We start from the raw sequence: 15,851 nt of genomic DNA on the forward strand, positions 1-15,851 counted from the left end.
AACAAATGGTTGTAAGTCAAGGACGACCTGTACATGTTCAGCATTTGTACATAGTTCAATTTCAAATTCAGTCTTGTGCTGTTTAATTCCAAATGTTCTGTTATCTACCTTAAATCTTTCTCTTAACTGTGCATATGGAAATCACTGGAAGCTAAATCCGTCTGCAGTCAACTGATCTCTTGAGGTTTTTTTCTTATATTCTCCATGCTCCATGCTCCGTATCTTTCTAAAATTGCTTAAACGGTGCATCAATGCTGTTTGTTTTTCATTGTGTTGTAAGTATGCCAAAATATCCAATGCATTTCTAATATTTCTAATATTATTCCTCAACTATCCTTTGGAAAAAACCCACATTGGTCATGAATAAAGTGATGGAAGAACATTTCATCCTCTAGCTAAAATCTTTTTAAATAACTTATAATAATTTATGTAATAGTAATGATACTGAGCAATATTTTTTATGTGAAGTCAAATGTGACCTCCTTTAAGTATTAATGGTATATTAGCATCTACCCAGCTGTCTGATATCTTTCCAATATAATAAAATATAATATAGAATTCATCATTTTTAGTAACTCATTATTTTTAAATAGGACCAAGAGGTGAAAGCAATAACTCAAAATTAATTCATAATATGTCAAGTGCAGAAAACCAGGAGCTAAGGCAATTCAAAAGAATACAAGTTTATTATATGCTAATACCCTCTATAAGAATCTGAACTACTAACGGTTAAAGCAAACTGGCAGAAGATAAGAGGCAGTGGAATTCAAAGTGGGCGTGAAGGGACTTGAGGCGCACTTGGCCCCTTCCGTGGGCTCCACATGCTCATCTCCTTCATAATTGTAGAGAGGCTGTAAAACACTGTCAAGCAGTATATAAGTCTATGTGCTATTGCTATGTATATTTGTATCTTTTTCTAGAGCTGCTTTATAAATGGTGTTTTACAACAGCTGAATTCCTTCTTTGTCCTCCTCATATGAGCATCAGATGCAATTCTTTTGCTTCAAGGAAAGAACATCTATAAAAAAAATAGCACCTGTAGGGAAGTGAATAGATGTTGCAGGAGGAGAGCTGGTTACATCTTTTATAGCCAAGCCAGAAGCCGTGTGGGACCATCTTATCTCCATCTAAAAGGGCATCTGCTTTTGTGAGCAGCAGCTCATGTCATCAGATGGATGGACCGGCTGGAGTGATGCAGGATTTTTTTTTTTTTTTTTATTGCAAAAGTTTTACAATTACATTTTCACCCCCTTTTTCACCCCCCACCTCCCGCCCCAAACTTCCCATCCTCCCTAACCCTCCCTAACCCTCCCCCCCCCAGACTTCCCTATTACTTACTCATAACTAATGACACTAATATATAAGCCTGAACCCGTCCCTCCCCCTATAAAATTTTTCCTCTTTATCCCTTTGCATTAAAATATTTCTAATACATTATTTTCAAATAAAAGCTATTTGATACTTTCTAGTTTGATATTTGTTCTGAACATATTCTATCCACCTTTTCCATTCCCATTCATAAGTCTCTTGTGAACAATCTTTTAAATACGCTGAAATCTTCGCCATCTCTGCAAAACTGGCCATCTTCACAGTCCATTCCTCGATAGTGGGCAAAGCTTCATTCTTCCAGTATTTACCTATCAACAGTCTTGCTGCTGTTATCATATACAATATCAATTTTGTTTCACCCAATGTAAAACCCTTAACTATACCCAATAAAAACAGTTGTGGAGAAAACTGAAACTGAAGCCGTGTGGGACCATCTTATCTCCATCTAAAAGGGCATCTGCTTTTGTGAGCAGCAGCTCATGTCATCAGATGGATGGACCGGCTGGAGTGATGCAGGATTTTAATAGGATGATTGAAGGGGAAAAGTGGGGAAGGGAGAATGGTTAATGGAGGTGCAGGTGGTATGTGGGATGCTCCTGTGAGTTGCAGAAAATGTAGGGGGAGATTTCCCGGGAAGAAGGCATTTTTCAGCCAGCGATTACAATTGCCGGCCAAGCTCTTGCTGGCACTCTTCAGATGTCTCCCCTCCAGCCATCATCTGGATGCCCCTGAGGACTCATAAAAGTGCTCCTAGGAACTGAGGTTGCCCTGCTGGGCTGACCACTCAATGTTTGCAGATCCCTCCTGCCTCTCCTCCTTTTGACAGTTACCTGTCAACCTCTTTGATGCCATGAGCTGAGCTTCTCGGCATCTTTCGCCTCTCCAGCTGAGGATTCTTTACTGTTTAGGGCTGCCACAGTGAGAGCTGCCCAACTCAGATCTTAAGCTCCTTTGGAGGCTGCTATCACAGTCACTTCTTACGTCAACAAGGGGAAAAATCATTAAAGGCATGAGAACCATTTGCTTTAACCAATGTATTTTTTAAAATTAAATTTCAAACCAATTTTTAGGGTTTTAGAGTCCTGGCTAACTCCACTGCTGACTCTGGGAAGTCTCTGACTTTTGGAAGTTAAGCCTCTTGAGATCAACTTTTTAACACAACATGTTGTTTTGCACATCATGGCCCTAAGATCGTTAAAAAAAGAAAAATCTAGAACTGTCCCAATGGAAATAGCAAAGCAAACCCCAAATCCAGCCTCCAGCATTCCCTTTTATCAAGAAATCCTTTGGTTAAAAATAAAAACGGAGGTGGCTGCAGGCCAAAGATCTGTTGAGGAAGGAGACTGCCTGCCCAGGAAAGAGAAGTGTGTCCCGGGGTGGTCAAGAGCATCCTAGCAACGGGGCAGGAGTGGATGGGCAGCATCAGCATCACCCCTTGTGGGCCCCTTGGCAGCCAAGGGCCAGGCACGCCCTGTGGAGACCAACTCTGCTCTTTCTTTCCAGGTGAGAAAGAGCATCTCTTTGGATTCTGCCCTCCACTACCCCCAGAGCTTCTCCTCTGGCTGTTGACTGGCTTCCCTGTATCATTGCAAGGGCCTGGTGACCTCGAGCTTAGACTGCATCCCAGATCCCAACCTCATGCCCCACTGTGATGTCAGTAGCTCCTTCAGGGGCAGAGTGAGGGTTGGCCGGCCAGCCGGCTGGCTGAAGGAAGCTCTGTTTCTCCCCTTTTAAAGGGCCATATCTTGTCCTATCTTTAGAGCCAGAGCAAAATATCTGCCAGGGTCTCTGGCATTGATGTCCAAATGGGAGTCTGATGATATTCAACTTTTGGCTTGGCGAAGATCCTGGAAATTCTTGGACGGCTTGACATGATTGTTTTCTTAAAGCAAGAGTTGAATGGGATTAAGGGCCAGGAGGGGGAATAAAAACGTTGACTCATCTTGTTGATGTCTTTGGTCTCCTAAGAAAGGGATCAGGGTAAAGTGGGCTACTCAGCTCCAAGGTGGACTCAAGCAACATCTCAGCTTTTCTTCATTGCACAATGTTGGTGTAACTATGTAATTGTTAACCCAGGGAAGAACTCAGTTCTCCTATAGAAACATCAGCTTGCCTCCTGAATGGCCCTTTTCAGTTCAACATAAGTCTCTCTTCACTGGTGTGTGTGTGTGTGTCACAATACGAGGGTGCAGCTGCACAAGATTAATGGCTTCGATGAGAGCTTTGCTCCCAGGGCACAACTCCTGACTAAGCTGGACTGTGGAGCTCCACAAATCCCAGGATGACCTAAATTGGCTCTGAAGCATGGCAGTTATTCCAGCTCTCGAACAGGAGGCTGGATTTGCAGATGTTGCCAATAGAATGGGAGGACCCAGTCCAGGATGGGGCAAACATCTGGCTTCAACAAGAGCAGATGATGTCTTACCTTCTGAAGTTGTCAATGGTAAAAAAGCAAGTGTGACAGCCAGAGCCAAAGGACTGTTGCACTGGAGCCAAGGACCACAGGTTGCTTCAAAAGAAAGGCAGGCTGATGAGACAAGGTCACAACCATTGAAGATTGGGGTATGAAAGTGTGTGTGTGAAGATGTCATTCCGTGCACTCGAGCCGATTTCTGTTTGTACTCAGCTTCATCATCACAGTCTGACTTCCCCACCCCGAGTCTCCTCTCACAGAGATGACAGCTTGTAGCAACATGGGCTGCATATAGTTAATTCCAAAGAACTTCCAAGCTCTAATTAGTAACATTCATTAGGAAGAAGGTTCAGTGAACAGCACAAGAATTCTGGCAAATACTCTTGTTTTCCAATGAGAAACTAGTTATAGGCAGACTAGGGGTGCCAAGTGCTGGGTTATCCCTCAGTGTGAAGAGGAGAGATTGTCTCTTTTGTGAAGGAAAGCACCTTGTGATCATCTGGGGAATGGCTGCTGCACTTCATGTCCGTGCAACACCCAGCAGCTGTCATGGTGTGCCTGCTGTCTGCGTTGGGTGGATCTTTCAGGACTTGCAAGCTCCCTGAGCAGTTCTTGAGCATCCAAGAACTAAACCTAGCTAGTCTGTGGGAATAGATTGGAAAAGGGGTATCTGGCTAAGGATTAGAGGGAATTTCATCACAGATTTGATGATGAAAGAATCTGGATATTTCATGCCAGCAGATCCATCATAGGATGAGTGTTAGTTGGAATTAAGTCTGACTAACATTGATTTTATCCAGGAAAAAGTCCACACAGGGATAGATGAACGATGTGATTGTGAGATCTCCATTCTTGTCCTTGAAACAACAGTTCTTGCCCTGGTTGGTCCATCCCCATCAGGATTGCTTAACGCATTGTAAGCCGCCCTGAGTCTCCGGAGAAGGGCGGCATATAAATCAAATTAAAAAAAAAAATTTAAAAAAAAAAAAGGATAACCAGAAGGTGAAGGTCCACCCCCTTCTGGAGAGCACTCAGGTGCTTGCTGATCAAAAGCTGACCCAACTGATCAAAGGCAATTGTCCTTGCTGCCAATCTGCAGAGTCTTGAGCCACTAATGATTGGCATCTTTGGAAGACTGCTATCACATCATGCCAGTCCTTCTTTGTTTGATTAAACAAGACATATCCAATTTCTCAACCATTCTTCATGTTTTAGCCTCCAGCCCACTAATCATCTTTATTGCTCTTCTCTGCACTCTTTCCAGAGTCTCAATATCTTTTTTCTATCATGGTGAAGTGATTTCAATGCAGTAATCAAACTTGCAATACTGCATCCAGTTCTGGTCACCAAAATACAAAACAGATGTTGAAACTCTACAAAGAAGAAAAGAGCAACAAAGACGATTAAGGGGCTGGAGGCTAAAATATGATTGAACAGTTGCAGTAACTGGGCATGTCTAATCTAAATAAGAGAAGGACTAGGTGTGACATGATAGTAATGTCCCAATATTTGAAGGGTTGCCACAAAGAAGAGGGGATAAGCCTATTCTTCAAAGCACCTGAAGGCAGGACAAGAAGTAATGGATGGAAATTGATCAAGGATCTCGTAGAAATTTCCTGATACTGAGAACAATTAATCAATGGAACAACTTACCTTCAGAAGTTGTGGGTACTTCAACACTGGAGGCTTTTAAGAAAAGACTGGACAGCCATTTGTCCAGAACGATATAGGGTCTTCTGCTTGTGCAGGATGTTGAACTAGAAGACACCTGAGGCCCTTTCCAACTCTGCTATTCTGTATTCTGGCAAGAATGGGGAAAAAACCTAAGAGAAGGAATTGACTAGTGATCCCCCATCCCCCAAACCATAAACTTTCCCTACTTTCCTCATTCTAGGAAGAATGAAATATTTGTTTACACTGTAAAACCAGCTTGCAATAATCTGAATGCAGCCTGGTCTCTTTCAGATGCTGTCTGCAAGGGTGGGGGGAGGTGAAGGGGGTCTGCCAAGGATTACTATAGATTTCACTGAGCCCATCCAGACAGCTGTAGGAACGCTTTCTGCATTCTGCAATGTGGCCCCAACCATCCTCAGAGTTTGTTTGCTCTGTGCCAACAACAAAGCTCGAATCCATCTCAGTAAGGAGGCCAGCAAGACTGAGAGCTCTGGGGAGGGTCCTGCTAAGGAAAGCAATTACTGGTTTTGCAGACACGGGTGGGGAATCCCCCATCCTCTCCCTAATATGGATTGGGGAGGGAAATGTTGCAGATAACTAGAGCTGCTGGTGCAGTCCTGGTGCAGAGGGCAGGAGGGGCTGCCCAGTGAAGCGGGAGCATCGTGGGTCACCTGTGGGGAACAGAGGCTGTCCGAAACACCCAGCTGGCCATCTCTGTTAGCCCCCTCCCCCCACATCTCTCCCTTCCCTGTCAGACCCACATAATTGTAATCAACTCAAAAAACATAACACTACCCCTCCCTTCCCTCTCTCCCTCCCTCCCTCCCTCCCACGCAGACCAGGAAAATGCCAAAAGGCCTGAAATATCACCTCACTTGTGCAGGTTCACCCATCACCTGGACCCAAGTTTAAAGCTCTCCTTAAGCAGCAGCCAGGCTGGGCCACCCCAAGGTTGGAAAGAGGGCAATTCCCACGGGACAACCAATTTTGCTAATGGGACCTTGACCATGCCAGGCCCTGCCAGGTGGCCAGAAGCAGCCGAGAGAGGTGGTTGCCAGCCCTGAGCCATAAAAGGCTCTGAAGGACACCCAGCATCTGGAATCACACTGGGAAGCCAGCTGGCACAAAAGATGGGTGCCCAAGTGTTCCCACTGCCATCTCCTGAACCAGCCACAGTTTGGTATAATGTATGTGAGTGCAGAACGCATTGCGTTTCGTCATCCAAACAAGAGACAAATGGTTGTAAGAAGTTCTAAAATAAATTTAAATGAACAAACAAACAAACAAACAAACAAACAAACAAATATTCAGCTTCTCCATCAAGATTTGTTTTGTAAATGATCAGACAAATGTGTGAATATATGAAAAAGACATTGATGGGGGGAGTTTTATATCGCTTTTGGATGTTACAGGTGTTTTGAGGACCAGCTTCCCCTCCACTTCCAAGAAAGTATGAACTCTTGAGAACTTTGTATTTCAAAAGGAAGTGTTTACTGGAAGGGATGAAAGCAAGTCAAAAGTCAAAGCAGGCTCTGGGGTCCCTCAGGGCATGCAGTTCAGGATAAAGGAAATTAGGAACCCCCTCCTCACCTTCCGATGTGGATTCCGACCAATCCGCCGGTGTGAATGTGAATTGCACCAGCCTCTCTGAGAAACAGATATGAAGAGCTTCTCAGGGTCACCTTACAATCCGCTCGTTCCCCCCACCTTCTCTTTCATTTCCCGAGATGTGAGAATTCTCCAGGCATTCCTGGCGCCAGGCAACGGTTATAAATCAGGGTAAAGTTTATACAAAGAGGATCAGGCAAGAAATTGGATACTTAGGACACATAGGAAAAGAACTAAATCTGACAATTTAAAATCCCTCCCTTCTTCCACGAAGAATGGCAGATACACGGATCTGACAGGTGTGTTTCTGCACCCCCTCTGGCAGCTCTCTTGGCTCCTTGCTCTCAGCATTTTGAGGGTGGCAGGTTGGAAGATCAATCATCCATCTTCCTGTCAGTTTTAGAGGGAAAGGTCTATTGTGTGGACGTGGTGTGTTTATAAATATTTACTTCTGATTGATTGTCAGACCTCACACCAGCACAGCAATAACTAAGAACATATTGATATGTAGACTGCTGGATCAGACCCCTGGCCCATCCAATCCAGCCATTTGTTCTCCTACAGCCCACCCCTAGGAAGCCCACTCATCTCCCAGCAGTTGACCTTCAGAGGCAGCCCTTTGGCCTCCAAGGATAAGGATTCTCGACCCCCAGGACTTCCAAGAATTGACTTGACCCTTCTTTGAAGGCAGCCAAGCTGATTATCAGCACTGCATCTTGTGGTAGTGAATTTCAAATTGAATGACGTGTAAAAAAAATTTTCTTGTATGTCCTGCTTCTTCCAGGATCCCCTGTCAGTGGGTGACCTCTGGAAAGGGAACATGGCTTCTCCCCTTTATCCACACCATGTACACCTCCATCATGTCTTCTCTCATTCAACTCAAAAGCCCAAATGTCACAGCCTTTCCTCACAGGGAAGCTGCTCCACCTTTTGGCCTCCTTAGGTCTGCTCCTCTTAGCCTTCTCTAGCTCTGAGGTGCAGCAACCACAACTGCACACAGTATTCCAGATGCGTTGCACCAGGGATCCATGCAAGGGCATTGTGACACTGGCCTCTCTATTTGCAGCCCTGTTTCTTATCCCTCCCATGCGGGGTGGGGGGGCCTTTTCTGACAACAGATGCCCCCTGAATCAGCACCTTCACTGAAGTGTTTGCTGTTGCTGCAAGAAGATTTATTTTGTTCTTGGCTGAGAGACCAGCAGGAAACAAATGAGGGTGGATTAACTCAATGGGGAAATCAGAAGGCATGTGCTAAACTGCTTCCGTGTGTATTTCTATCTGTGTTGGAATCACTGCTCTAAAGTAGGAAAAGCGGGTCCAGCTAGATGATCACTGAAGGACCCTCTTTGTTCATAGTATTGTAGAAGAGAAATTGTGCTTGCAAATGTATCCAGTTGAAATAAAAGGCAGACACATTCCTTCTTTGATGTAGAACCAGTGAGGAGAGGCCCCTCAGTTGCCTCTCAGTTGTCACAGATAAAGACATTTTGGTGAAATACAGTTGAAGGTTAGAGAGGTCAAGTATGACCACATGTAATATTAACAAGAGATAATTTGAATCTATGCTTCAGTAATTGGCTAAAAGAATTATGACTGTTGGCAAAGAATAAAATGAAAGTGTCAATTAAATATGACAAATGTATATGATCACATAAACTGCTGAGTTAACAGAATCCTTTGTCTAGAAGGGTATAAAAACCATTGTACCTAATTTCTGTCTTTTGTTCAACGCTTCATGTACAGAGCTTTGAACCTATTGTGCAATATACATTGTCTCTGATTAACCCCGAAAAGTTGTGTTGGTCTTATTAAATCCACAACAGCTCATTTCATCTTGTTCTGTCCTTCAAGAAAGATAAGGCATGAATTCTACCCACTTCAGGCATGGAGCTGCCGTGATGCCAGACGCTAATCAGATTTCTTTGGCAGCCACTCACAAACAGCTCTAGTAAGTCAGGCGTTTTACGAGAAGACTTCAGGATTTCTGACACCATTTGGAGGAATGCATTTGGGAGGCTTGCACAATTGCTCCCAAATGCAATGCTTGTACAATAGGACAGGGGTGGGGGGCTGTTCCAGGAACACAAAACTGACATGGCTCTCACTGTTTACCCACACATGCTAACCAGATCATCAGTCCTGGCCTTGTGTCCAGTGTGAAAATAACTTCAGAAGAGAAAGTCATAAGGCACGCAAGAGACACAGAGGCATTCTGGACAAGGCGGACAGTAAAAGGAGATGATTCGTCTCTCTCCAGAAGCAGCCATGTCAAGAGAGCAGGAATCCAGCCAGGTTCCAGCAGCGGCCACCCAAGGGAACATGGAGAGCTGACCGGTGCAGGTTGCAGCCTCTCTGGGCCTTCCTCAAGGGCAGTTAAGCATCAAATGCAGGAAGGCTGGAAAGAAGCCAGCTCTTCAGCTTGGTGTCAATGTAGCCATGGATGCGCCTCATTCTGGGTAAAAATGTCCTCAGATTGGCCAATCAATCTGAATAATGTTTCTGAATAAGAGAATGGTTTTGTCTTGAGACATCAACACACCAAGAATGATTGTTTTTCAATGACAAGTTTATGAGCAGACAAAAGAAATTGAGTGGGTAGGGTGGGCTGTGTAAGACCTCATTTTCTAAGCTGTTGAATTGGGAAGGAAGGAAGGAAGGAAGGAAGGAAGGAAGGAAGGAAGGAAGGAAGGAAGGAAGGAAGGAAGGAAGGAAGTTCTTATGTGCAATCAACACATTATCTTCTACCCAGGTCATCAGTATGAAGCTCCAGCTCATTGGGAGAAATAGCCAAGCCATCGGGTACTTTCCCAGAGTACACCTAGGGAAAGCCAAGCCCCCCTTGCCACACTTTAAGGTGACCAACTGGTGCTGCTTTTCCACTGGATGCTAATGCTGGGTGGGAAGGGAATCTTCCCACCACAAGCTGCCCCTCACTGGTCTCCAGAGGCAAGGAGGTGACCACGGAGAAGGCATCCACAGGTAGGTGTAGAAGAAGCTTGAGAAGCAGGAGGGGGGCAGGAGAGTGTTGGGAAAGGGATGAAACTGGCTCCTCCATGACCACTGAGAGAGAGGGAGGGAGGAAAAACACAGGCAGACTTATTTGCAAGACCTTCTTACTAGAACCTTTCTCAATTATATGTATTTCTGATTATATGTATTCGGTGTCGGAACTCCTCGCCCTGCGAGATTCTCCCCTCTCGCAGGTTTGGCCCTCCACATTATCGAGGGCCTATCTCGATGATGGACTTTGGAGTCCAGAGAGATGGCATGGAGCAAGGAAGAATTTGTGGGGTTTTCTAGGGAATTTTTTAAAGATTTTAAGGGGTTCTGGGAGGGGGGTTTGTAATAATCTTTTTAGAGAAATTGGGAAGATGACTCTGGGGGATGGGGGGGAAATCCACCAAGGTCAGAGCCAAGCCCGGCACAGGGTAACGATGCGGGGGGTGCTGGTCGAGGGATTGGGAAAGGGATGGGGGACGATACCTATGAGGGTTGTACCATCAGCACGGTAGATAGGAGGGGCAGATATGGTGGGAGCAGGGGACCATATCATGTGTTGGGGGCTCGCACTCGCTGTTTGAGAGCAATTGCTTGCCCCGGTCCCCACGGCTCCTCTCGGAGACTAGGTGGCTTAGACACTCAGGATCTGGGCCTTCGGCTGATGCTATGCAACGCCAGGTCCATGGTAAATAAGGCCCCCCTCATTCATGATCTTATTCAAGAGGGAGGAGCGGACCTGGTGGGTATTACGGAGACCTGGTTGGGCCCGGAGGGCGGCGTCCCTCTGGTTGAAATGTGCCCACCAGGCTTCAGAGCATTCCATCAGCCAAGGGCCCAGGGGAGGGGCGGGGGATGGCGGTTATTATTAACGAAGATCTGGGTCCGAGGGAGACCACTGTGCCTCAGATAGCCGGATGTGAGTCCCTCCTTGTGAGGTGGGGTTGTGGGGTTCAGATGGGCTTGTTGCTTACGTACCTGGCTCCCTGCCGCGTGGCAACAGCCCTACCTGAGCTACTCGACGTGATAGCCACGGTGGCAGTAGATACACCCAGGCTTTTAGTCATGGGTGATTTCAACTTGCCATCCATCGGTGAAACGTCTGAGGTGGCTCGGGAGTTCATGGCTTCCATGACGGCCATGGACCTGACCCAGTTAGTTCATGGCCCTACTCACAGGGGAGGTCACACTCTGGACTTGATTTTTGTCTCTGGCCAGTGGTTGAGTGGTCTTGTTATAGGGGATATAGACATGGGACCCTTGTCATGGACTGACCACTCACTCCTTCGCCTGGATCTTCGAACCGCTACCCCTTGCCGCAGGGAGGGGGACCCAATTAGATGGATCCGCCCCAGGCGCCTGATGGATCCTGATAGGTTCCAGATGGAGCTTGGGCCATTTCCTGAGGATCTAGCACATGACTCGGCTGAGGACCTGGTAGCCGCCTGGGATCAGGCGGCTGGTGGGTCCTTGGACCGAGTCGTGCCTTTGCGGCCTCTGACCCGGTGCCGATCCCAAGCGGCTCCTTGGTTCACTGAGGAGCTGAGGGAAATGAAGCGCCAGAAAAGACGCCTGGAGAGCGGTTGGAGGGCCAGTCTCGCTGAATCTGATCGAACACTGGTAAGGTCGCATATTAAGGCCTACCTAGTGGCGATAAAGATGGCAAAGTTTAACTACTTTTCCGCCTCTATTGCGTCATCAGGGAATCGTCCAGCCGCCCTGTTCAGGGTGACCCGCTCCCTGCTCCATCCGGGAGTGCAGGAGGATCCCTTGGAAGGCAGGGCGGAGGATTTCGGACAATACCTGTATGACAAAATCGCTCAGATCCGGGGGGATTTGGACTCTGACTGGGTAGATCAGGGCAGGGTGACGAGGAATAGACTCGAGAATGTTATCTGGGAGGAGTTTGCTGCTGTGACTCCCGATGATGTGGACAGGATTTTGGGGAGACTTAGTGCGGCCACATGTTTACTGGACCCGTGTCCCTCCTGGTTGGTACTGGCTTCACGGGAGGTTACACGAGGCTGGCTCCAGGGTGTTATCAATGCTTCGTTGAGTGAGGGTCACTTCCCCGCTGCCTTGAAAGAGGCGGTGGTGAGGCCTCTTCTTAAGAAGCCGTCCCTGGATCCGGCAATATTGGCCAACTATCGTCCTGTCTCCAACCTTCGCTTCATGGCAAAGGTTGTTGAGATTGTGGTCGCGCGACAGTTTCCGCAATTCCTGGAGGAAACATCTTATCTAGATCCATTCCAGTCGGGTTTCAGGTCTGGGCACAGCACGGAAACAGCATTGGTCGCGTTGGTTGATGATCTCTGGAGGGCTCAGGACAGGGGTTGCTCCTCTGTTCTGGTCCTGTCAGACCTCTCAGCGGCTTTTGATAGCATCGACCATGGTATCATGCTGCACCGGCTGGAAGAGTTGGGTGTGGGAGGCACCGTGTTGCGGTGGTTCTCCTCCTTTCTCTCCCACCGGTCGCAGTTTGTGTTGGCAGGGGGGCAGAGGTCGACCTCGAGGCCTCTCATCTGTGGAGTGCCGCAGGGATCGGTCCTCTCGCCCCTTCTGTTCAACATTTATGTGAAGCCGCTGGGTGAGATCATCCGTGGCTTCGGGGTGAGATACCACCAGTACGCTGATGACACCCAGCTGTACATCTCCACCCCAGGCCACCCCAACAATGCCCTTGAAGTGATGTCCCATTGCCTGGAGGCTGTGCGGATCTGGATGGGGAGGAACAGGCTCAAACTCAACCCTTCCCAGACTGAGTGGCTGTGGCTCCTGGCATCCCGATATAGTCAGTTGACTCCATCACTATTTGGCCCCCACAGAGAGGGCTCGCAATCTGGGAGTCCTCCTGGATATGCAGCTGTCCTTGGAGGAACATCTGACGGCTGTAACCAGGGGGACCTTTTGTCAGGTTCGCCTGATTCGCCAGTTGCGGCCCTTTCTTGATCGGGATTCCCTGTGCACAGTCACTCATGCCCTCGTCACCTCTCGCCTTGACTACTGCAACGCTCTCTACATGGGGCTCCCCTTGAGGAGCACCCGGAGGCTCCAACTGGTCCAGAACGCAGCAGCGCGGATAGTGACGGGAGCAGCATGACGCTCCCATGTAACACCGCTCCTGCGTGAGCTGCACTGGCTCCCGGTGGTCTTCCGGGTGTGCTTCAAGGTGTTGGTTATCACCTTTAAAGCACTCCATGGCATAGGGCCTAGCTATCTTCGAGACCGCCTGCTGCTACCAACGACCTCCCATCAACCTGTGCGCTCCCACAGAGAGGGCCTCCTCGGGGTGCCATCATCCAAACAGTATAGGCTGGTGACCCCCAGGGGGAGGGCCTTCTCTGTGGGGGCACCTACCCTCTGGAATCAGCTCCCCCCAGAGATAAGGAGAATCCAGGACCTCAGTGCCTTCCGTCGTGCCCTTAAAACCCATTTTTTCAAGCAAGCCGGGCTGGCTTAAGAAGAAATTTTTAAATGTTTTAATTGGTTTGTATTTTTAATTTTTGGGCCAAATTTATAGATATTTTAATTGTTTTTTAATATTTGTATTGCATGTTTTTAATTCTGGCTGTACACCGCCCTGAGTCCTCAGGGAGAAGGGCGGTATAGAAATTGGAAATAAAATAAAATAAAAAATAAAATAAAGTTGAGTTCAAGTCAGGGGTGGGTTTCAAAACCCATTGTTAATGGTTTGCTTGTTGGCGTGCATGCACAGAAGCGTCCGGGCGGCTGGGCGGAGTCTCCCGCCGCCACTGCTATCAGTTCGCCCGATCCGGGGCAAACCGATAGCAGCCCACCACTGGTTCAAGTCTACCTTTTAGGGCTGACAGCAGCTGAACTGATGTCAACATGTTTTTATGCTGCCTCAAGGACCAGAGGAATGCTCACTTACTAGGCCTAGAAGAGCCCAGAAGAGTAAATGAGGGGGTTTAAATCAGTAAGCTACAACAACCTTCCCCACAACTTACCAACTGCATGATCAGTGTGATACAATGATCTACACAGCCCTGAAGTTAAAATCCAAATAAATTTGCTTTCCTGGAATTAGAATACAGAATAACAAAGATGAAATGGACTTTGGAAGTCTTTTAGTCCAACCCCCTGCTTAAGCATTACCAAAGCATCAGTATACCATTCTGGACAAATGGCTGTGGAACCTCTTCTTAAAAGCCCCCACAACTTCCAGAGGCAAGCTGACACACTGATTAATTATTCTCACTGTCAGGAAATTTCTCCTTAGTTCTATATTGGATTTCTCCTTGATAAATTTCCATCCATTATGTCTTGTCCTGCCTGCAGGCGCTTTGGATATTAGATTAGATTAACAGAGTTGGAAGGGACCTTGTAGGTCATGTAGTCCACCCCCCTGCCCAAGCAGGAGACCCTACACCATTTCTGACAAATGGCAGTCCAGTCACTTCTTGAAAGTCTCCAGTGATGAAGCGCCCACAACTTCTGAAGGCAACTTCTGTTCCATCGGTTGATTGTTCTCACTGTCAGAAAATTCCTCCTTATTTCTAGGTTGACTCTCTCTTTGATCAGTTTCCATCCGTTATTCCTTGTCTAGCCTTCAGGTGCTTTGGAAAATAGCTTGACCCCCTCCTCTCTGTTGCAACCCTTCAAATATTGGAAGATTGCTATCATGTCTCCCCTGGTCCTTCTCTTCACTAGACTAGCCATGCCCTATTTCTGCAACCATTCATCGTATGTTTTAGCCTACAGTCGCCTAATCATCCTGGTTGCTGTTCTCTACACTCTTTCTAGAATCTCAACATCTTTTTTATAGTGTGGTGACCGAAACTGGATGCAGGACTCTAGGTGTGGTCTTACTAAGACTTTATAAAGTGGTATTAGTACTTTACTTTATCTTCATTGAATTCCTCTGTTAATGCAATTTATGATTGCATTGGCTTTTTTGGCTGCTGCCACACACTGCTGGTTCATATTTTGTCAGAGTTTCTTGCAAAAATCAAATCCAGAAGCACACACAGATAACTGATTCAGCTGGATTCATTAATGTCTTTATGTATATAATAACAGATGAAGTATTTACAATACTAATTAGATACTTCTTCAATATAGTAGCAGTTACAACACAAGGCAGGAGAGAACAATTAGTTTCATTTCAGCAGAGCAGACAAGCAGACAAGTTCACACTCTGGTTTCAGTTTTGTTTCTCTGCACAGACTCAGAAGCTGCAGTCTAAGACATGCCCTGGCTCCAGTCTGTCTCAGCTCCCAATTGGCTGTCTTAGTTGCTATGCCTATTCTTTTTTTTTTTTTTAATTTGATTTATATGCCGCCCTTCTCCGAAGACTCAGGGCGGCTTACAATGTGCTCAGCAATATTCATTGGCTGACTTTGTTACCATGTCTTCCCAGTCATGAATATTCTGATTTATTTAACTGATGGTCTACTAAGTAGGAAGAGCCTGTAGTACAGTGGACTAAGCACTGTTATTAACATCTGCTGCTTGCAATTACTGCAAGTTCAAATATCACCAGGCTCAAGGTTGACTCAGCCTTCCATCCTTTCAAAGGTAGGTGAAATGAGGACCCAGATTGTGGGGGCAATAAGCTGACTTTGTATAAATATACAAAAGTATGAAGGCTATTGCTTAACGCATTGTAAGCCGCCCTGTAATTTATATGCCGGAGAAGGGCGGCATATAAATTAAAGCAAAAAAAAAAAAAAAAAGTCTCCAAGATCCCTCTGACAGTTACTGCTATTAAGCCTGGTTTCACCCAGTCTATATGTGTACTTTTGGTTTCTCTTGCCTAAGTGTAAGACTTTACTTTTCTCTACGTTGAATTTCATTTTGTTAGATGGGG

Source organism: Pituophis catenifer, unplaced genomic scaffold (assembly GCF_029215685.1).
Source record: "Pituophis catenifer annectens isolate HBS135680 unplaced genomic scaffold, rPitCat1.0.hap2 SCAF_10, whole genome shotgun sequence".
Classification (NCBI taxonomy): domain Eukaryota; kingdom Metazoa; phylum Chordata; class Lepidosauria; order Squamata; family Colubridae; genus Pituophis; species Pituophis catenifer.